Genomic DNA, 21,953 nt, shown 5'->3' with positions numbered 1-21,953 from the left:
CATTGTTTGTGACCTACCATCTATTTGATTTGTGTTACCCTCAAAACCAATTGTAAACTGTGTGATTTTTGCCTAATCTTGCACAATCAGTGTGCTTTAACATGCACTATTTTAACCCACTGCTTAATATTATTATTATTTTTTTTTAATCAGGGATAGGACAGCCCCAAAAGAAGGTAACACTCTTAAGAAGTCTACCATTCAAGAGTGCCCCCTTTTGTCCCCAATGCGGTGTGCTCTGAAAGCTGTGCCTCCTGGCCACTGAGACTCGAGTGAGGAGGGATCCCCACAATGGAATTGCTCCTGATCGAAGCAGTGGCCAAGAGGGTGGCTCACTGAAAATATTGGGGTGGCACACTAAAACAAAGAAATGGTTGGAGGGAACTGGTGGGGGGCCAGCATTTTTATAAGGGTAGACGTGGTCCCCCTTAGACCCTTTGGTGGCGCCCCTGGTAACACCAGGGTTGGAAAATCTTTGCCCAGAGACTGGCTTCAGGGTGAATGGGGGGCTGGATTGTTGGGTGTCAATGGTGAGTTTTATAAAAAGCCCCTCCCGCTGGAGGCCTGGCCACTTACCCCTCACACCAACTGTTGCTACATTAGATTGCAAAGGCAGAGGAAGGCCCTGAATGCGAGCGGGGCAACTTCCAAACTAGAGCAAGATGCATGGGAGCGGGGCAACTTCCAAACTGGAGCAAAATGCATGCGAGCGGGCAACATCCAAACTGGAGCAAGGAGCATGTGAGCGGGGCAGCTTCCAAACTGGAGCAAGATGCATGGGAGCGGGGCAACTTCCAAACTGGAGAAGATGCATGGGAGCGGGGCAACTTCCAAACTAGAGCAAGATGCATGGGAGCGGGGCAACTTCCAAACTGGAGCAAAATGCATGCGAGCGGGGCAACATCCAAACTGGAGCAAGGAGCATGTGAGCGGGGCAGCTTCCAAACTGGAGCAAGATGCATGGGAGCGGGGCAACTTCCAAACTGGAGAAGATGCATGGGAGCGGGGCAACTTCCAAACTGGAGCAGATGCATGGGAGTGGGGCCACTTCCAAACTGGAGCAAGATGCATGGGAGTGGGGCAATTTCCAAACTGGAGCAAGATGCATGGGAGCGGGGCAACTTCCAAACTGTAGCAAGATGCATGCGAGCGGGGCAACTTCCAAACTGGAGCAAGATGCATGCGAGCGGGGCAACTTCCAAACTGGAGCAAGATGCATGGGAGTGGGGCAACTTCCAAACTGGAGCAAGATGCATGGGAGACGGGCAACTTCCAAACTGTAGCAAGATGCATATGAGTGGGGCAACTTCCAAACTGGAGAAGATGCATGGGAGCGAGGCAACTTCCAAACTGGAGAAGGTTCATGGGAGCGGGGCAACTTCCAAACTGGAGCAAGATGCATGCGAGCGGGGCAACTTCCAAACTGGAGAAGATGCATTGGAGCGGGACAACTTCCAAACAGGAGCAAGATGCATGGGAGCAGGGCAACTTCCAAACTGGAGAAGATGCATGGGAGCGGGGCAACTTCCAAATTGGAGCAAGATGCATGGGAGCGGGGCAACTTCCAAACAGGATCAAGATGCATGGGAGCAGGGCAACTTCCAAACTGGAGAAGATGCATGGGAGCGGGGCAACTTCCAAACTGGAACAAGATGCATGGGAGCGGGGCAACTTCCAAACTGTAGTAAGATTCATGCGAGCGGGGCAACATCCAAACTGGAGCAGGATGCATGCGAGCAGGGCAATTTCCAAACTGGAGCAGGATGCATGCGAGCGGGGCAATTTCCAAACTGGAGCAAGATGCATGCGAGCGGGGCAACTTCCAAACTGGAGCAAGATGCATGCGAGGGGGCAACTTCCAAATTGGAGCAAGATGCATGCGAGCGGGGCAACTTCCAAACTGGAGCAAGATGCATGAGAGCGGGGCAACATCCAAACTGGAGAAGATGCATGGGAGCGGGGCAACTTCCAAACTGGAGCAATATGCATGGGAGCGGGGCAACTTCCAATCTGGAGCAACATGCATGCGAGCGGAGCAACTTCCAAACTGGAGAAGATGCATGGGAGCGGGGCAACTTCTAATCTGGAGAAGATGAATGGGAGCGAGGCAACTTCTAAATTAGAACGAGATGCATGGGAGCGGGGCAACTTCGAAACTGGAGCAAGACGCATGGGAGCAGGGCAACTTCCAAACTGGAGCAAGATACATGCGAGCGGGCCAACTTCCAAACTGGTGAAGATGCTTGGGAGCCAGGCAACTTCCAAACTGGAGCAAGATGCATGCGAGCGGGGCAGCTTCCAAACTGGAGCAAGATGCATGGGAGCGGGGCAACTTCCAAACTGGAGAAGATGCATGGGAGCGGGGCAACTTCCAAACTGGAGCAAGATGCATGGGAGCGGGGCAACTTCTAAACTGGAGCAAGATGCATGCGAGTGGGGCAACTTAAAACTGGAGCAAGATGCATGGGAGTGGGGCAACTTCCAAACTGGAGCAAGATGCATGGGAGCGGGGCAACTTCCGAACTGGAGCAGGATGCATGCGAGTGGGGCAACTTCCAAACTGGACCAAGATGCATGGGAGTGGGGCAACTTCCAAACTGGAGCAAGATGCATAGGAGCGGGGCAACTTCCAAACTGTAGCAAGATGCATGCGAGCGGGGCAACTTCCAAACTGGAGGAGATGCATGGGAGCGGGGCAACTTCCAAACTGGAGAAGATGCATGGGAGCGGGCCACCTTCCAAACTGGAGAAAGATGCATGGGAACGGGGCAACTTCCAAACTGGAGCAAGATGCATGCGAGCGGGGCAACTTCCAAACTGGAGAAGATGCATTGGAGTGGGACAACTTCCAAACTGGAGCAAGATGCATGGGAGCAGGGCAACTTCCAAACTGGAGCAAGATGCATGGGAGTGGGGCAACTTCCAAACTGGAGCAAGATGCATGGGAGCGGGGCAACTTCCAAACTGTAGCAAGATGCATGGGAGCGGGGCAACTTCCAAACTGGAGAAGATGCATGGGAGCGGGGCAACTTCCAAACTGGAGCAAGATGCATGTGAGCGGGGCAACTTCCAAACTGGAGAAGATGCATTGGAGCGGGACAACTTCCAAACAGGAGCAAGATGCATGGGAGCAGGGCAACTTCCAAACTGGAGAAGATGCATGGGAGCGGGGCAACTTCTAATCTGGAGAAGATGAATGGGAGCGAGGCAACTTCTAAATTAGAACGAGATGCATGGGAGCGGGGCAACTTCGAAACTGGAGCAAGACGCATGGGAGCAGGGCAACTTCCAAACTGGAGCAAGATACATGCGAGCGGGCCAACTTCCAAACTGGTGAAGATGCTTGGGAGCCAGGCAACTTCCAAACTGGAGCAAGATGCATGCGAGCGGGGCAGCTTCCAAACTGGAGCAAGATGCATGGGAGCGGGGCAACTTCCAAACTGGAGAAGATGCATGGGAGCGGGGCAACTTCCAAACTGGAGCAAGATGCATGGGAGCGGGGCAACTTCTAAACTGGAGCAAGATGCATGCGAGTGGGGCAACTTAAAACTGGAGCAAGATGCATGGGAGTGGGGCAACTTCCAAACTGGAGCAAGATGCATGGGAGCGGGGCAACTTCCGAACTGGAGCAGGATGCATGCGAGTGGGGCAACTTCCAAACTGGACCAAGATGCATGGGAGTGGGGCAACTTCCAAACTGGAGCAAGATGCATAGGAGCGGAGCAACTTCCAAACTGTAGCAAGATGCATGCGAGCGGGGCAACTTCCAAACTGGAGGAGATGCATGGGAGCGGGGCAACTTCCAAACTGGAGAAGATGCATGGGAGCGGGGCACCTTCCAAACTGGAGAAAGATGCATGGGAACGGGGCAACTTCCAAACTGGAGCAAGATGCATGCGAGCGGGGCAACTTCCAAACTGGAGAAGATGCATTGGAGTGGGACAACTTCCAAACTGGAGCAAGATGCATGGGAGCAGGGCAACTTCCAAACTGGAGCAAGATGCATGGGAGTGGGGCAACTTCCAAACTGGAGCAAGATGCATGGGAGCGGGGCAACTTCCAAACTGTAGCAAGATGCATGGGAGCGGGGCAACTTCCAAACTGGAGAAGATGCATGGGAGCGGGGCAACTTCCAAACTGGAGCAAGATGCATGTGAGCGGGGAAACTTCCAAACTGGAGAAGATGCATTGGAGCGGGACAACTTCCAAACAGGAGCAAGATGCATGGGAGCAGGGCAACTTCCAAACTGGAGAAGATGCATGGGAGTGGGGCAACTTCCAAACTGGAGCAAGATGCATGGGAGCGGGGCAACTTCCAAACAGGATCAAGATGCATGGGAGCAGGGCAACTTCCAAACTGGAGAAGATGCATGGGAGCGGGGCAACTTCCAAACTGGAACAAGATGCATGGGAGCGGGGCAACTTCCAAACTGTAGTAAGATTCATGCGAGCGGGGCAACATCCAAACTGGAGCAGGATGCATGCGAGCAGGGCAATTTCCAAACTGGAGCAGGATGCATGCGAGTGGGGCAATTTCCAAACTGGAGCAAGATACATGCGAGCGGGGCAACTTCCAAACTGGAGCAAGATGCATGCGAGGGGGCAACTTCCAAATTGGAGCAAGATGCATGCGAGCGGGGCAACTTCCAAATTGGAGCAAGATGCATGGGAGTGGGGCAACTTCCAAACTGGAGCAAGATGCATGGGAGCGGGGCAACTTCCAAACTGGAGCAAGATGCATGAGAGCAGGGCGAATTACAAAGTGGAGAAAGATGCATGGGAGCAGGGCGAATTACAAACTGGAGCAAGATGCACGGGAGCTGGGCAACTTCCAAACTGGAGCAAGATGCATGCGAGCGGGGCAACATCCAAACTGGAGAAGATGCATGGGAGCGGGGCAACTTCCAAACTGGAGCAATATGCATGGGAGCGGGGCAACTTCCAAACTAGAGAAGATGCATGGGAGCGGGGAAACTTCTAAACTGGAGAAGATGAATGGGAGCGGGGCAACTTCTAAACTAGAACGAGATGCATGGGAGCGGGGCAACTTCCAAACTGGAGCAAGACGCATGGGAGCAGGGCAACTTCCAAACTGGAGCAAGATGCATGCGAGCGGGCCAACTTCCAAACTGGTGAAGATGCTTGGGAGCCAGGCAACTTCCAAACTGGAGCAAGATGCATGCGAGCGGGGCAACTTCCAAACCGGAGAAGATGCATGGGAGCGGGGCAACTTCCAAACTGTCGCAAGATTCATGGGAGCAGGGCAACTTCCAAACTGGAGCAAGATGCATGCGTGCGGGGGAACTTCCAAACTGTAGCAAGATGCATTGGAGCGGGGCAACTTCCAAACTGTAGCAAGATGCATTGGAGCGGGGCAACTTCCAAACTGGAGCAAGATGCATGGGAGCGGGGCAACTTCCTAACTGGAACAAGATGCATAGGAGCGGGGCAACTTCCAAACTGGAGCAAGATGCAAAGGAGCGGGGCAACTTCCAAACTGGAACAAGATGCATGGGAGCGGGGCAACTTCCAAACTGGAGCAAGATGCATGGGAGCGGGGCAACTTCCAAACTGGAGCAAAATGCATGCGAGCAGGGCAACTTCCAAACTGGAGAAGATGCATGCGAGCAAGGCAACTTCCAAACTGGAGCAAGATGCATGCGAGCGGGGCAACTTCCAAACTGGAGAAGATGCATGGGAGTGGGGCAAATTCCAAACTGGAGCAAGATTCATGGGAGCAGGGCAACTTCCAAACTGGAGCAGGATGCATGCGAGCGGGGCAACTTCCAAACTGGAGCAAGATGCATGGGAGTGGGGCAACTTCCAAACTAGAGCAAGATGCATGGGAGCGGGGCTACTTCCAAACTGGAGCAAGATGCATGCGCACGGGGCAACTTCCAAACTGGAGCAAGATGCATGGGAGCGGGGCAACTTCCAAACTGGAGCAAGATGCATGGGAGCGGGGCAACTTCCAAACTGGAGCAAGATGCATGCGAGCGGGGCAACTTCCAAACTGGAGCAAGATGCATGCGAGCGGGGCAACTTCCAAACTGGAGCAAGATGCATGTGAGCGGGGCAACTTCCAAACTGGAGCAAGATGCATGTGAGCGGGGCAACTTCCAAACTGGAGCAAGATGCATGTGAGCGGGGTAACTTCCAAAGTGGAGCAAGATGCATGTGAGTGGGGCAACTTCTAAACTGGAGCAAGATGCATGGGAGCGGGGCAACTTCCAAACTGGAGCAAGATGCATGGGAGCGGGGCAACTTCCAAACTGGAGAAGATGCATGGGAGCGGGGCAACTTTCAAACTGGAGCAAGATTCATGGGAGCAGGGCAACTTCCAAACTGGAGCAAGATGCATGCGTGCGGGGCAACTTCCAGACTATAGCAAAATGCATGGGAGCGGGGCAACTTCCAAACTGGAGAAGATGCATGCGAGCACAGCACCATCCAAACTGGAGCAGGATGCATGCGAGCGGGGCAACTTCCAAACTGGAGCAAGATGCATGGGAGCGGGGAAACTTCCAAAGCGGAGCAAGATGCATGCGAGCGGGGCAACTTCCAAACTGAAGCAAAATGCAGTGGAGCGGGGCAACTTCCAAACTGGAGAAGATGCATGGGAGCGGGGCTACTTCCAACTGGAGCAAGATGCATGCGTGCGGGGCAACTTCCAAACTGTAGCAAAATGCATGGGAGCGGGGCAACTTCCAAACTGGAGAAGATTCATGGGAGCAGGGCAACTTCCAAACTGGAGCAAGATCCATGCGTGCCGGGCAACTTCCAAACTGTAGCAAAATGCATGGGAGCGGGGCAACTTCCAAACTGGAGAAGATGCATGCGAGCACAGCACCATCCAAACTGGAGCAGGATGCATGCGAGCGGGGCAACTTCCAAACTGGAGCAAGATGCATGGGAGCGGGGCAACTTCCAAACTGGAGCAAGATGCATGCATGCGGGGCAACTTCCAAACTGTAGCAAAATGCATGGGAGCGGGGCAACTTCCAAACTGGAGAAGATGCATGCGAGCACAGCACCATCCAAACTGGAGCAAGATGCATGGGAGTGGGGCAACTTCCAAACTGGAGCAAGATGCATGCGAGCGGGGCAACTTCCAAACTGGAGAAGATGCATGGGAGCGGGGCAACTTCCAAACTGGAGAAGATGCATGGGAGCGGGGCAACTTCCAAACTGGAGCAAGATGCATGCGAGCGGGGCAACTTCCAAACTGGAGAAGATGCATTGGAGCGGGACAACTTCCAAACTGGAGCAAGATGCATGCGAGCGGGGCAACTTCCAAACTGGAGAAGATGCATTGGAGCGGGACAACTTCCAAACAGGAGCAAGATGCATGGGAGCAGGGCAACTTCCAAACTGGAGATGATGCATGGGAGCGGGGCAACTTCCAAACTGGAGCAAGATGCATGGGAGCGGGGCAACTTCCAAACTGGAGCAAGATGCATGGGAGCAGGGCAACTTCCAAACTGGAGCAAGATGCATGCGAGCGGGCCAACTTCCAAACTGGTGAAGATGCTTGGGAGCCAGGCAACTTCCAAACTGGAGCAAGATGCATGCGAGCGGGGCAGCTTCCAAACTGGAGCAAGATGCATGGGAGCGGGGCAACTTCCAAACTGGAGAAGATGCATGGGAGCGGGGCAACTTCCAAACTGGAGCAAGATGCATGGGAGCGGGGCAACTTCCAAACTGGAGCAAGATGCATGCGAGTGGGGCAACTTAAAACTGGAGCAAGATGCATGGGAGTGGGGCAACTTCCAAACTGGAGCAAGATGCATGGGAGCGGGGCAACTTCCAAACTGGAGAAGATGCATGGGAGCGGGGCAACTGCCAAACTGGAGAAGATGCATGGGAGCGGGGCAACTTACAAACTGGAGAAAGATGCATGGGAACGGGGCAACTTCCAAACTGGAGCAAGATGCATGCGAGCGGGGCAACTTCCAAACTGGAGAAGATGCATTGGAGTGGGACAACTTCCAAACTGGAGCAAGATGCATGGGAGCTGGGCAACTTCCAAACTGGAGCAAGATGCATGGGAGTGGGGCAACTTCCAAACTGGAGCAAGATGCATGGGAGCGGGGCAACTTCCAAACTGTAGCAAGATGCATGCGAGCGGGGCAACTTCCAAACTGGAGAAGATGCATGGGAGAGGGGCAACTTCCAAACTGGAGAAGATGCATGCGAGCGGGGCAACTTCCAAACTGGAGAAGATGCATTGGAGCGGGACAACTTCCAAACAGGAGCAAGATGCATGGGAGCAGGGCAACTTCCAAACTGGAGAAGATGCATGGGAGCGGGGCAACTTCCAAACTGGAGCAAGATGCATGGGAGCGGGGCAACTTCCAAACAGGATCAAGATGCATGGGAGCAGGGCAACTTCCAAACTGGAGAAGATGCATGGGAGCGGGGCAACTTCCAAACTGGAACAAGATGCATGGGAGCGGGGCAACTTCCAAACTGTAGTAAGATTCATGCGAGCGGGGCAACATCCAAACTGGAGCATGATGCATGCGAGCAGGACAATTTCCAAACTGGAGCAGGATGCATGCGAGCGGGGCAATTTCCAAACTGCAGCAAGATGCATGCGATCGGGGCAACTTCCAAACTGGAGCAAGATGCATGCGAGGGGGCAACTTCCAAATTGGAGCAAGATGCATGCGAGCGGGGCAACTTCCAAAATGGAGCAAGATGCATGCGAGCGGGACAACTTCCAAATTGGAGCAAGATGCATGGGAGCGGGGCAACCTCCAAACTGGAGCAAGATGCATGAGAGCAGGGCGAATTACAAAGTGGAGAAAGATGCATGGGAGCAGGGCGAATTACAAATTGGAGCAAGATGCATGGGAGCTGGGCAACTTCCAAACTGGAGCAAGATGCATGGGAGCAGGGCAACTTCCAAACTGGAGCAAGGTGCATGCGAGCGGGCCAACTTCCAAACTGGTGAAGATGCTTGGGAGCCAGGCAACTTCCAAACTGGAGCAAGATGCATGCGAGCGGTGCAACTTCCAAACCGGAGAAGGTGCATGGGAGCGGGGCAACTTCCAAACTGTAGCAAGATTCATGGGAGCAGGGCAACTTCCAAACTGGAGCAAGATGCATGCGTGCGGGGGAACTTCCAAACTGTAGCAAGATGCATTGGAGCGGGGCAACTTCCAAACTGTAGCAAGATGCATTGGAGCGGGGCAACTTCCAAACTGGAGCAAGATGCATGGGAGCGGGGCAACTTCCTAACTGGAACAAGATGCATAGGAGCGGGGCAACTTCCAAACTGGAACAAGATGCATGGGAGCGGGGCAACTTCCAAACTGGAGCAAGATGCATGGGAGCGGGGCAACTTCCAAACTGGAGCAAAATGCATGCGAGCAGGGCAACTTCCAAACTGGAGAAGATGCATGCGAGCAAGGCAACTTCCAAACTGGAGCAAGATGCATGCGAGCGGGGCAACTTCAAAACTGGAGAAGATGCATGGGAGCGGGGCAAATTCCAAACTGGAGCAAGATTCATGGGAGCAGGGCAACTTCCAAACTGGAGCAGGATGCATGCGAGCGGGGCAACTTCCAAACTGGAGCAAGATGCATGGGAGTGGGGCAACTTCCAAACTAGAGCAAGATGCATGGGAGTGGGGCAACTTCCAAACTAGAGCAAGATGCATGGGAGCGGGGCTACTTCCAAACTGGAGCAAGATGCATGCGCACGGGGCAACTTCCAAACTGGAGCAAGATGCATGGGAGCGGGGCAACTTCCAAACTGGAGCAAGATGCATGGGAGCGGGGCAACTTCCAAACTGGAGCAAGATGCATGCGAGCGGGGCAACTTCCAAACTGGAGCAAGATGCATGTGAGCGGGGCAACTTCCAAACTGGAGCAAGATGCATGTGAGCGGGGCAACTTCCAAACTGGAGCAAGATGCATGTGAGCGGGGTAACTTCCAAACTGGAGCAAGATGCATGTGAGTGGGGCAACTTCCAAACTGGAGCAAGATGCTTGGGAGCGGGGCAACTTCCAAACTGGAGCAAGGTGCATGGGAGCGGGGCAACTTCCAAACTGGTGAAGATGCATGGGAGCGGGGCAACTTTCAAACTGGAGCAAGATTCATGGGAGCAGGGCAACTTCCAAACTGGAGCAAGATGCATGCGTGCGGGGCAACTTCCAAACTGTAGCAAAATGCATGGGAGCAGGGCAACTTCCAAACTGGAGCAAGATGCATGCGTGCGGGGCAACTTCCAAACTGTAGCAAAATGCATGGGAGCTGGGCAACTTCCAAACTGGAGAAGATGCATGCGAGCACAGCACCATCCAAACTGGAGCAGGATGCATGCGAGCGAGGCAACTTCCAAACTGGAGCAAGATGCATGGGAGCGGGGCAACTTCCAAACTGTAGCAAGATGCATGCGAGCGGGGCAACTTCCAAACTGGAGAAGATGCATGGGAGCGGGGCAACTTCCAAACTGGAGAAGATGCATGGGAGCGGGGCAACTTCCAAACTGGAGCAAGATGCATGCGAGCGGGGCAACTTCCAAACTGGAGAAGATGCATTGGAGCGGGACAACTTCCAAACAGGAGCAAGATGCATGGGAGCAGGGCAACTTCCAAACTGGAGATGATGCATGGGAGCGGGGCAACTTCCAAACTGGAGCAAGATGCATGGGAGCGGGGCAACTTCCAAACTGGAGCAAGATGCATGGGAGCAGGGCAACTTCCAAACTGGAGAAGATGCATGTGAGCGGGGCAACTTCCAAATTGTAGTAAGATTCATGCGAGCGGGGAAACATCCAAACTGGAGCAGGATGCATGCGAGCAGGGCAATATCCAAACTGGAGCAGGATGCATGCGAGCGGGGCAATTTCCAAACTGGAGCAAGATGCATGCGAGCGGGGCAACTTCCAAACTGGAGCAAGATGCATGCGAGGGGGCAACTTCCAAACGGGAGCAAGATGCATGCGAGCGGGGCAACTTCCAAATTGGAGCAAGATGCATGCGAGCGGGACAACTTCCAAATTGGAGCAAGATGCATGGGAGCGGGGCAACTTCCAAACTGGAGCAAGATGCATGAGAGCAGGGCGAATTACAAACTGGAGAAAGATGCATGGGAGCAGGGCGAATTACAAACTGGAGCAAGATGCATGGGAGCTGTGCAACTTCCAAACTGGAGCAAGATGCATGCGAGCGGGCCAACTTCTAAACTGGAGAAGATGAATGGGAGCGGGGCAACTTCTAAACTGGAACGAGATGCATGGGAGCGGGGCAACTTCCAAACTGGAGCAAGATGCATGGGAGCAGGGCAACTTCCAAACTGGAGCAGGATGCATGCGAGCGGGCCAACTTCCAAACTGGTGAAGATGCTTGGGAGCCAGGCAACTTCCAAACTGGAGCAAGATGCATGCGAGCGGGGCAACTTCCAAACTGTAGCAAGATGCATTGGAGCGGGGCAACTTCCAAACTGGAGCAAGATGCATGGGAGCGGGGCAACTTCCTAACTGGAACAAGATGCATAGGAGCGGGGCAACTTCCTAACTGGAACAAGATGCATAGGAGTGGGGCAACTTCCAAACTGGAGCAAGATGCATGGGAGCGGGGCAACTTCCAAACTGGAGCAAGATGCATGGGAGCGGGGCAACTTTCAAACTGTAGCAAGATGCATGCGAGCGGGGCAACTTCCAAACTGGAGAAGATGCATGGGAGCGGGGAAACTTCCAAACTGGAGCAAGATGCATGCGAGCGGGGCAACTTCCAAACTGGAGAAGATGCATTGGAGCGGGACAACTTCCAAACAGGAGCAAGATGCATGGGAGCAGGGCAACTTCCAAACTGGAGATGATGCATGGGAGCGGGGCAACTTCCAAACTGGAGCAAGATGCATGGGAGCGGGGCAACTTCCAAACTGGAGCAAGATGCATGGGAGCAGGGCAACTTCCAAACTGGAGAAGATGCATGTGAGCGGGGCAACTTCCAAATTGTAGTAAGATTCATGCGAGCGGGGAAACATCCAAACTGGAGCAGGATGCATGCGAGCAGGGCAATTTCCAAACTGGAGCAGGATGCATGCGAGTGGGGCAATTTCCAAACTGGAGCAAGATGCATGCGAGCGGGGCAACTTCCAAACTGGAGCAAGATGCATGCGAGGGGGCAACTTCCAAACGGGAGCAAGATGCATGCGAGCGGGGCAACTTCCAAATTGGAGCAAGATGCATGCGAGCGGGACAACTTCCAAATTGGAGCAAGATGCATGGGAGCGGGGCAACTTCCAAACTGGAGCAAGATGCATGAGAGCAGGGCGAATTACAAACTGGAGAAAGATGCATGGGAGCAGGGCGAATTAAGAAACTGGAGCGAGATGCATGGGAGCTGGGCAACTTCCGAACTGGAGCAAGATGCATGCGAGCGGGCCAACTTCTAAACTGGAGAAGATGAATGGGAGCGTGGCAACTTCTAAACTGGAACGAGATGCATGGGAGCGGGGCAACTTCCAAACTGGAGCAAGATGCATGGGAGCAGGGCAACTTCCAAACTGGAGCAAGATGCATGCGAGCGGGCCAACTTCCAAACTGGTGAAGATGCTTGGGAGCCAGGCAACTTTCAAACTGGAGCAAGATGCATGCGAGCGGGGCAACTTCCAAACTGTAGCAAGATGCATTGGAGCCAGGCAACTTCCAAACTGGAGCAAGATGCATGCGAGCGGGGCAACTTCCAAACTGTAGCAAGATGCATTGGAGCGGGGCAACGTCCAAACTGGAGCAAGATGCATGGGAGCGGGGCAACTTCCTAACTGGAACAAGATGCATAGGAGCGGGGCAACTTCCTAACTGGAACAAGATGCATAGGAGCGGGGCAACTTCCAAACTGGAGCAAGATGCATGGGAGCGGGGCAACTTCCAAACTGGAGCAAAATGCATGCGAGCAGGGCAACTTCCAAACTGGAGAAGATGCATGCGAGCAAGGCAACTTCCAAACTGGAGCAAGATGCATGCGAGCGGGGCAAATTCCAAACTGGAGCAAGATTCATGGGAGTGGGGCAACTTCCAAACTGGAGCAGGATGCATGCGAGCGGGGCAACTTCCAAACTGGAGCAAGATGCATGGGAGTGGGGCAACTTCCAAACTGGAGCAAGATGCATGGGAGCGGGGCTACTTCCAAACTGGAGCAAGATGCATGCGCACGGGGGCAACTTCCAAACTGGAGCAAGATGCATGGGAGCGGGGCAACTTCCAAACTGGAGCAAGATGCAAGGGAGTGGGGCAACTTCCAAACTGGAGCAGGATGCATGGGAGCGGGGCAACTTCCAAACTGGAGCAAGATGCATGGGAGCGGGGCAACTTCCAAACTGGAGCAAGATGCATGCGAGCGGGGCAACTTCCAAACTGGAGCAAGATGCATGCGAGCGGGGCAACTTCCAAACTGGAGCAAGATGCATGTGAGCGGGGCAACTTCCAAACTGGAGCAAGATGCATGTGAGCGGGGCAACTTCCAAACTGGAGCAAGATGCATGGGAGCGGGGCAACTTCCAAACTGGAGCAAGATGCATGGGAGCGGGGCAACTTCCAAACTGGAGAAGATGCATGGGAACGGGGCAACTTCCAAACTGGAGCAAGATTCATGGGAGCAGGGCAACTTCCAAACTGGAGCAAGATGCATGCGTGCGGTGCAACTTCCAAACTGTAGCAAAATGCATGGGAGTGGGGCAACTTCCAAACTGGAGAAGATGCATGCGAGCACAGCACCATCCAATCTGGTGCAGGATGCATGCGAGCGGGGCAACTTCCAAACTGGAGCAAGATGCATGGGAGCGAGGCAACTTCCAAACCGGAGCAAGATGCATGCGAGCGGGGCAACTTCCAAACTGGAGCAAAATGCATGGGAGTGGGGCAACTTCCAAACTGGAGAAGATGCATGGGAGCGGGGCAACTTCCAAACTGGAGCAAGACGCATGGGAGCAGGGCAACTTCCAAACTGGAGCAAGATGCATGCGAGCACAGCACCATCCAAACTGGAGCAGGATGCATGCGAGCGGGGCAACTTCCAAACTGGAGCAAGATGAATGGGAGCAGGGCAAATTCCAAACTTGAGCAAGATGCATGCATGCAGGGCAACTTCCAAACTGTAGCAAAATGCATGGGAGCGGGGCAACTTCCAAATTGGAGAAGATGCATGCGAGCACAGCACCATCCAAACTGGAGCAGGATGCATGCAAGCGGGGCTACTTCCAAACTGGAGCAAGATGCATGGGAGCGGGGCAACTTCCAAACCGGAGTAAGATGCATGCGAGCGGGGCAACTTCCAAACTGGAGAAGATGCATGGGAGCGGGGCAACTTCCAAACTGGAGCAAGATTCATGGGAGCAGGGCAACTTCCAAACTGGAACAAGATGCATGGGAGTGGGGCAACTTCCAAACTGGAGCAAGATACATGGGAGCGGGGCAACTTCCAAACTGGAGCAAAATGCATGGGAGCGGGGCAACTTCCAAACTGGAGAAGATGCATGCGAGCACGGAAACATCCAAACTGGAGCAGGATGCATGCGAGCGGGGCAACTTCCAAACTGGAGCAAGATGCATGGGAGTGGGGCAACTTCCAAACTGGAGCAAGATACATGGGAGCGGGGCAACTTCCAAACTGGAGCAAAATGCATGGGAGCGGGGCAACTTCCAAACTGGAGAAGATGCATGCGAGCACGGAAACATCCAAACTGGAGCAGGATGCATGCGAGCGGGGCAACTTCCAAACTGGAGCAAGATGCATGGGAGCGGGGCAACTTCCAAACTGGAGCAAGATGCATGGGAGCGGGGCAACTTCCAAACTGGAGCAAGATGCATGTGAGCGGGGCAACTTCCAAACTGGAGCAAGATGCATGCGAGCGGGGCAACTTCCAAACTGGAGAAGATGCATGCGAGCACGGAAACATCCAAACTGGAGCAGGATGCATGCGAGCGGGGCAACTTCCAAACTGGAGCAAGATGCATGGGAGCGGGGCAACTTCCAAACTGGAGCAAGATGCATGGGAGCGGGGCAACTTCCAAACTGGAGCAAGATGCATGTGAGCGGGGCAACTTCCAAACTGGAGCAAGATGCATGCGAGCGGGGCAACTTCCAAACTGGAGCAAGATGCATGGGAGCGGGGCAACTTCCAAACTGGAGCAATATGCATGGGAGTGGGGCAACATCCAAACTGGAGCAGGATGCATGGGAGCGGGGCAACTTCCAAACTGGAGCAAGATGCATGGGAGGGGGGCAACTTCCAAACTGGAGAAAGATGCATGGGAGCGGGGCAACTTCCAAACTGGAGAAGATGCTTGGGAGCCAGGCAACTTCCAAACTTGAGCAAGATGCATGCTAGCGGAGCAACTTCCAAACTGGAGAAGATGCTTGGGAGCCAGGCAACTTCCAAACTGGAGCAAGATGCATGGGAACGGGGCAACTTCCAAACTGGAGCAAGATGCATGCGAGCGGGGCAACTTCCAAACTGGAGAAGATGCATGGGAGCGGGGCAACTTCCAAACTGGAGCAAGATGCATGGGAGCGGGGCAACTTCCAAACTGGAGAAGATGCTTGGGAGCCAGGCAACTTCCAAACTTGAGCAAGATGCATGTGAGCGGGGCAACTTCCAAACTGGAGAAGATGCTTGGGAGCCAGGCAACTTCCAAACTGGAGCAAGATGCATGGGAACGGGGCAACTTCCAATCTGGAGCAAGATGCATGCGAGCGGGGCAACTTCCAAACTGGAGCAAGATTCATGGGAGCAGGGCAACTTCCAAACTGCGGCAAGATCCATGGGAGCGGGCCAACTTCCAATCTGGAGAAGATGCATGGGAGCGGGGCAACTTCCAAACTGGAGCAAGATGCATGGGAGCGGGTCAACTTCGAAACTGGAGCAAGATGCATGGGAGCGGGTCAACTTCCAAACTGCAGCAAGATGCATGGGAGCGGGTCAACTTCCAAACTGGAGCAAGATGCATGGGAGCGGTGCAACTTCCAAACTGGAGGAAGATGCATGGGAGCGGGGCAACTTCCAAACTGGAGCAAGATGTGTGGGAGCAGGGCAACTTCCAAACTGGAGCAAGATGCATGCGAGCGGGGCAACTTCTAAACTGGAGCAAGATGCATTGAAGCGGGGCAACTTCCAATCTGGAGAAGATGCATGGGAGCCGGGCAACTTCCAAACTGGAGCAAGATGCATGGGATCGGGGCAACTACCAATCCAGTGAAGATACATGGGAGCGGGGCAATTTCCAAACTGGAGCAAGATGCATGGCAGAAGGGCAACTTCCAAACTGGAGCAAGATACCTGGGAGCGGGGCAACATCCAAACTGGAGCAAGAAGCATGCAAGCAGGGCAGCTTCCAAAATGGAGCAAGATGCCTGGGAGCGGGGCAACTTCCAAACTGGAGCAAGATGCATGGGAGCGGGGCAACTTCCAAACTGGAGCAAGATGCATGGGAGCGGGGCAACGTCCAAACTGGAGCAAGATGCATGCGAGCGGGGCAACTTCCAAACTGGAGCAAGATGCATGGGAGTGGGGCAACTTCCAAACTGGAGCAAGATGCATGAGAGGGGGCAACTTCCAAATCGGAGCAAGATGCATGCGAGCGAGGCAACTTCCAAACTGGAGCAAGATGCATGCGAGCAGGGCAACTTCCAAATTGGAGCAAGATGCATGGGAGCGGGGCAACTTCCAAACTGGAGCAAGATGCATGGGAGCCAGGCAACTTCCAAACTGGAGCAGGATGCATGTGAGCGGGCGTCTAAATCAGGATGGGAGCCAGGGCCTCTTCGGCCAGAATGTAACCACCAGATTTGCCTCAGACAAGTGTAGTCTCATTGTGAACGGGTACCCTTGGTAATCAGAGACAAAGAAGTGGCCTCATCTAGCAGACCATGTGGCCAGTCTAGAGACAGGGCCTCTAACCCCAGCCCTGTAGTGTCGAAACCTGATGAAAGGGTGTGTTCACTAGAGACTCCACATCTTGAAGCATCGGCCGTATTGCTGTGGCACGAGTCTATTGTGTCGTGACAGATTTCTCCTGCACAAGCCACTTGTCAAGGCAAGGATATGAGGAGATTCTCTCATGAAGTGAAAGTGCTACCACAGATATCAACTCCTTGGTAAGTACACATGGGCCGACTTGAGACCAATGGATAGAACCACACATTGGTGCTGTGGACGCTCTCCAGCGATTCGCAAACACATGAGGTGCTCACTTCTAATAGCGATCTGCACGCATGCGTCAACAAGGTCTACTGTGCCAGGAAGTCCACATAGGAAATGACAGGAACTATCCTCGCAGGAGCTTCCATCACGAGATGGGAGGTGCGCATAAAGATATTCAATTGCTTGAGGTCAGATTCGTATGAAAACCCAACTCCCCCTAATTTCAAGTCCACAAAAATGATGAAGTCAACGCTAGAGCCCAGCAGAGCCAGATTGCATTGAGCCAGAGCCGACCAAGATGGCGCTGGGGGTGGAGGGAGTCTGTTTGGGAATCAGGTTGTATCATCCTGAGCACCAACTGGACGCATTTTCTAAAGTGTCGCAGAAGTGTGGACGGTGGCCTCCGAATGACGTCATCGAAGTCAGGGACTCTATGACTTATGGACCCGAGGAGACGGAGTCTTGAATGCTGTGGGACCACCTGGTCCTGATTCTAGGCGTGAATCTGCATCTTGAGGAGGAGAGCTGTGCTTGTGTCAGGGAATGAAAGGATAGTTTGTGCCCCATTTCCAATGGTCTTCTCTTTCCTTCTGAGTGTGATAGGGTGCTTCCCTCGATGGAAGAGGAGGTGCACAATTTCCTCCCTGTGATCCCTGTACCCTTGCAGGGTGGCATTAAGGGAAGCCACCTTCTGGGAGTGATCTGGGCCCCATTCCCTGAAGTGCCCCTGTAATCTCGCAACCAGAGAAGACAACGGAACCCCATGGACTGTTAAGACTGAAGCAGGCGTTGCTTGGAGTATCCAGGCACTCTGGGTGTCCTCCTCAGTTGTTTAATTGAGGCTGTTGAGGCATCACCCATGAGCTGCAGCTCAAGGTGCATCTTATTGGAAACTGTCATGGAAGTCTCTTTGCCAACAAAGGGCATTTTTTTATGTGGACCAAAGAACGGAAATGTTTTCATGTTCCCTCCACTCAAAATGTTGTGCTTGACCTCTGAAGTCAAGTGGATTCAAGGTAAGTACTGTGTGTAAAGTGTTATATTTTAATTACCCCAGAAAGTCGTTGCCTGGTGGCTCTTGGAAACCCATTTTGGCCTCATTATGCCCTCATTGACCAGGTACTTTCTCTTTGGTTCAGACTCACCCTATCCCCACCCTCAGGCAGGGTTGAGTTGGATTTCTGGGTGGGTTTCCTTCTCCTCTTCTCTGGTTCCCATGCTTTCTTCAGGGTGTCCATCTTGTGTTGGCCAACCCTACCATTGACTAGAGAAGTATCCTAGAGGTGCTTCTTCTCTTGCTCCTTCTTGGGAAGAAAGGGAGAGGAAGAGGAGGGCCCTGGGAACCCATCCCTGATGTGACTTTGTGTGTTTAAGCACTCATTGGAGAAATGGAAGAGGATGAGCAAGGCACTGGGAACCCATTCCTGATGTGGCTTTGTTTGTCTAAGCCCTCAAGGGAGGAACAATAGAGGAAGAGGAGGGACCTGGGAACCCATCCCTGATGTGACTTTGCTTGTCTAAGCCCTCAAGGGAGGAACGAAAGAGGAGGAGGAGCGACCTGGGAACCCATCCCTGATGTGACTTTGCGTGTCTAAGCCCTCAAGGGAGGAACGGAAGAGGAAGTGGAGGGTCCTGGGAACCCATCCCTGATGTGACTTTGCTTGTCTAAGCACTCATGGGAGGAACGGAAGAGGAAGTGGAGGGTCCTGGGAACCCATCCCTGATGTGACTTTGCTTGTCTAAGCACTCATGGGAGGAACGGAAAGGGATGTGGAGCGTCCTGGGAACCCATCCCTGATGTGACTTTGCTTGTCTAAGCACTCAATGGAGGAACAAAATAGGAAGTGAAGGGCCCTGGGTATCCATCTCTGATATAACATTGTCTAACCACACATGGGAGGAATGGAAGAGGAGGGTCGTGGGAACCCATCACCGATGTGACTTTGCTTGTCTAAGCATTCATGGGAGCTGCTCATGTTTGCTGTTTTTGTGCAAGACAGAGTGAGAGAAGCAAAGTAACCGCCCTGTGCTTGTGTCAAGTGTGCCTGCTGTGAGGGGGTGAGTGCCTAGGAGAACAAACTACTGAGCATGTCTGTGAAACTTTACAAGTACCCCAGAGCCCCCCTAATTCTAATGTTTCTCCTTTCACTATCAGGAAGGCGAGTATGTCTGATTGCACCTGAACTGGTTGAGTCCTCAGTGCTATGGAAGGCAAGCCCCCGCCCCCACTCAGTTCAGATTTCCAGGCATCAGTGGTCCACCCTTGTGTGGCTGGATCAGGAGAGCCTATGTTTGGATGGGCACTGGTGAGTGTTCCTGGAGGAGATGCCGGAATGACTACTAGAAATCCCTAGTGCAGTAGTGCTCCTGCGGTCCCCGCACTGTAGATAAGTTGCATGTTGTGCACCACAGGAAATCAAACAAATGAATTGCTAATAACGTTGGACTCATGATGAATCTGGCTGTCATTTTGCAGTCAAACTTGTAAGTACACCGAGCCCTTTTCCTGGAATTTTGGGGAAAGATCTGTTTAAAAATAAAAAAGTTATTAAGGAAACAAAACATCGCAGTTTGGGCCTAGTCCCCATTCATTTTCCAATGAACCTTGCCTGAACCTGCGGCCCCGAGGGCCGTTTCCCCAGCTCTTGTGTGGCTGGATCAGGAGACCCTATGTTTGGATGGGCACTGGTGAGTGTTCCGTGGCTCTGTCTGGCCCTCATCTCATGGTGGTTCTCCTTGCTCGAGCCCGGGACGAGCGGGAGAACCTATTCTTGACTCTGGTGTCGGTGAGTGGTCCTCTGTGTTACCCTGTATGCTGAGACCCTTGATGTATGTGCCGTAATCCTCGGCCCGAAAAGAGTGTGGGAGGAGATGCCGGAATGACTACTAGAAATCCCTAGTGCAGTAGTGCTCCTGCGGTCCCCGCACTGTAGATAAGTTGCATGTTGTGCACCACAGGAAATCAAACAAATGAATTGCTAATAACGTTGGACTCATGATGAATCTGGCTGTCATTTTGCAGTCAAACTTGTAAGTACACCGAGCCCTTTTCCTGGAATTTTGGGGAAAGATCTGTTTAAAAATAAAAAAGTTATTAAGGAAACAAAACATCGCAGTTTGGGCCTAGTCCCCATTCATTTTCCAATAGACAAAAAAGATCAATGTTTGCTTGAGCGCACAGCGAAAAGCACTGGATGGAATTGGACAAGGTATGAAACAACTTTGGCACGAAGTGGTGCTTGCGTTCCTTTGGAGGTCTGGGGTTATTCGGTCCAGAATTTTTTTAAATATTTCATGAAAACGGAGGTTTCCCCTTCTCCCAAAACTAAAGCGATATCTCTCATGGTGCATTGCAGCAGAGAGGTGTTACAGAAATGAAAAACCAGCCATCTTTTTTATCTTCCGCAGCTACCTGAAAACAAAAAGGCAGAAAAATGCCATTGGGAGGTGGAAAAACAGTGAAATGGTATCAGGCTAAGGGGAGCGGTGGTGAGGGGTAACACCATGTCAAATTTGATGGTTGCAGGTGGGCTAGGGACCAAGTTAAGAGCACAAATGATATTTGGTAATCGCGGTTATTTGCTGGAATAACTGCATTACAGAAGAAAACGAGATCGGAAATGACAGTGCGTTACATGAAACAACAAATGTTTGGATGGCAGGGGAGAGATTTAGGGAGGGAAATATCAGTTTGTGGGAGTCTGGGACTTTTCTAGGAGGAGTTGGTCCAGGGAAACAATTGTTTCACTGTTTTTGCCGATAATCACGTTTATCCGATAACTAGAGATACCCGCTGCTATTTGTAGTACATTGCTATTATATAAGATGCGGTTATAGGTTAAACATTTCTTTTCAAAAAGAGAGTAATAAAAAAGTCTGTTAAAATGTACAGTGTGCACTGATCATGGCTGGTGGCATGTTAGTGTTTTAAAATATATAATGGGTATGGCCGAAGGCCATGGCCAGTGGCCTGAAAGTCTATTAAAATATACAGTGGGCACAGTGAAAGGCCGTGGCAAAAGGCCATGTCTAATGGCCCGTTAGTGCTTTAAAAAATAAAGTGAGAACAGCCATGGCTAGGGGCCAATTAGTGTTTATAAATATTCAATGGGCACGGCTTTTGGCCATGGCCAGTGCTGTGGAAAAAGCTATGGTATAACAAAATCCTTGAAATTCAATGAAAAAACATTTGTTTAAGTTTAGTTAAATTGCCTACATTTACCGCAACAAAACCCTTGAAATTCAGCGCATTGGGAAAGTCAGGACTGGCTTAACTCGGCACATTCCCGTTGCATTGCCCATGAGCACATACATATTATAAGAGAATCGATTCACAGTGACATACACAGTGGCATTATGGGGCACCGGGCATTATGGAGGACATCAACGGCAAGGCGCCAATTTAAGCCAGTCCTGACTTTCCCAATGCGCTGAATTTCAAGGGTTTTGGTGCAATAAATGTAGGCTACTTAGCTAAACTTTAACTCAATTTTTTTTATTTTACATATATACATATATATATATATATATATACACATATATTACATGGCCACGGTAGTGGCCATGTAGTTATGGTTAAGTTGGTGTTTCCATAGGAAGAGCACTTTTTGGGCGGCTTATAACTTCGCTCCCCCTGGACGAATCCTCACCAAACTTTGCAAAAAAGTATATGGCCCACTCTGAATTTTTGTGCAAAGTTTGGTGAGGGTTCGTCCAGGGGGGGAAAAGTTATAGGGGGGGTCCCAAAAATTTTTTTTTTCCCATAGACTGAATGGGAAAAAACTTTGCGCACGGCTACA

This window comes from Ambystoma mexicanum, chromosome 9 (assembly GCF_040938575.1).
Source record: "Ambystoma mexicanum isolate Mex_15411 chromosome 9, UKY_AmexF1_1, whole genome shotgun sequence".
Classification (NCBI taxonomy): Eukaryota; Metazoa; Chordata; class Amphibia; order Caudata; family Ambystomatidae; genus Ambystoma; species Ambystoma mexicanum.
Note: the sequence above shows the minus strand (reverse complement) of the source record.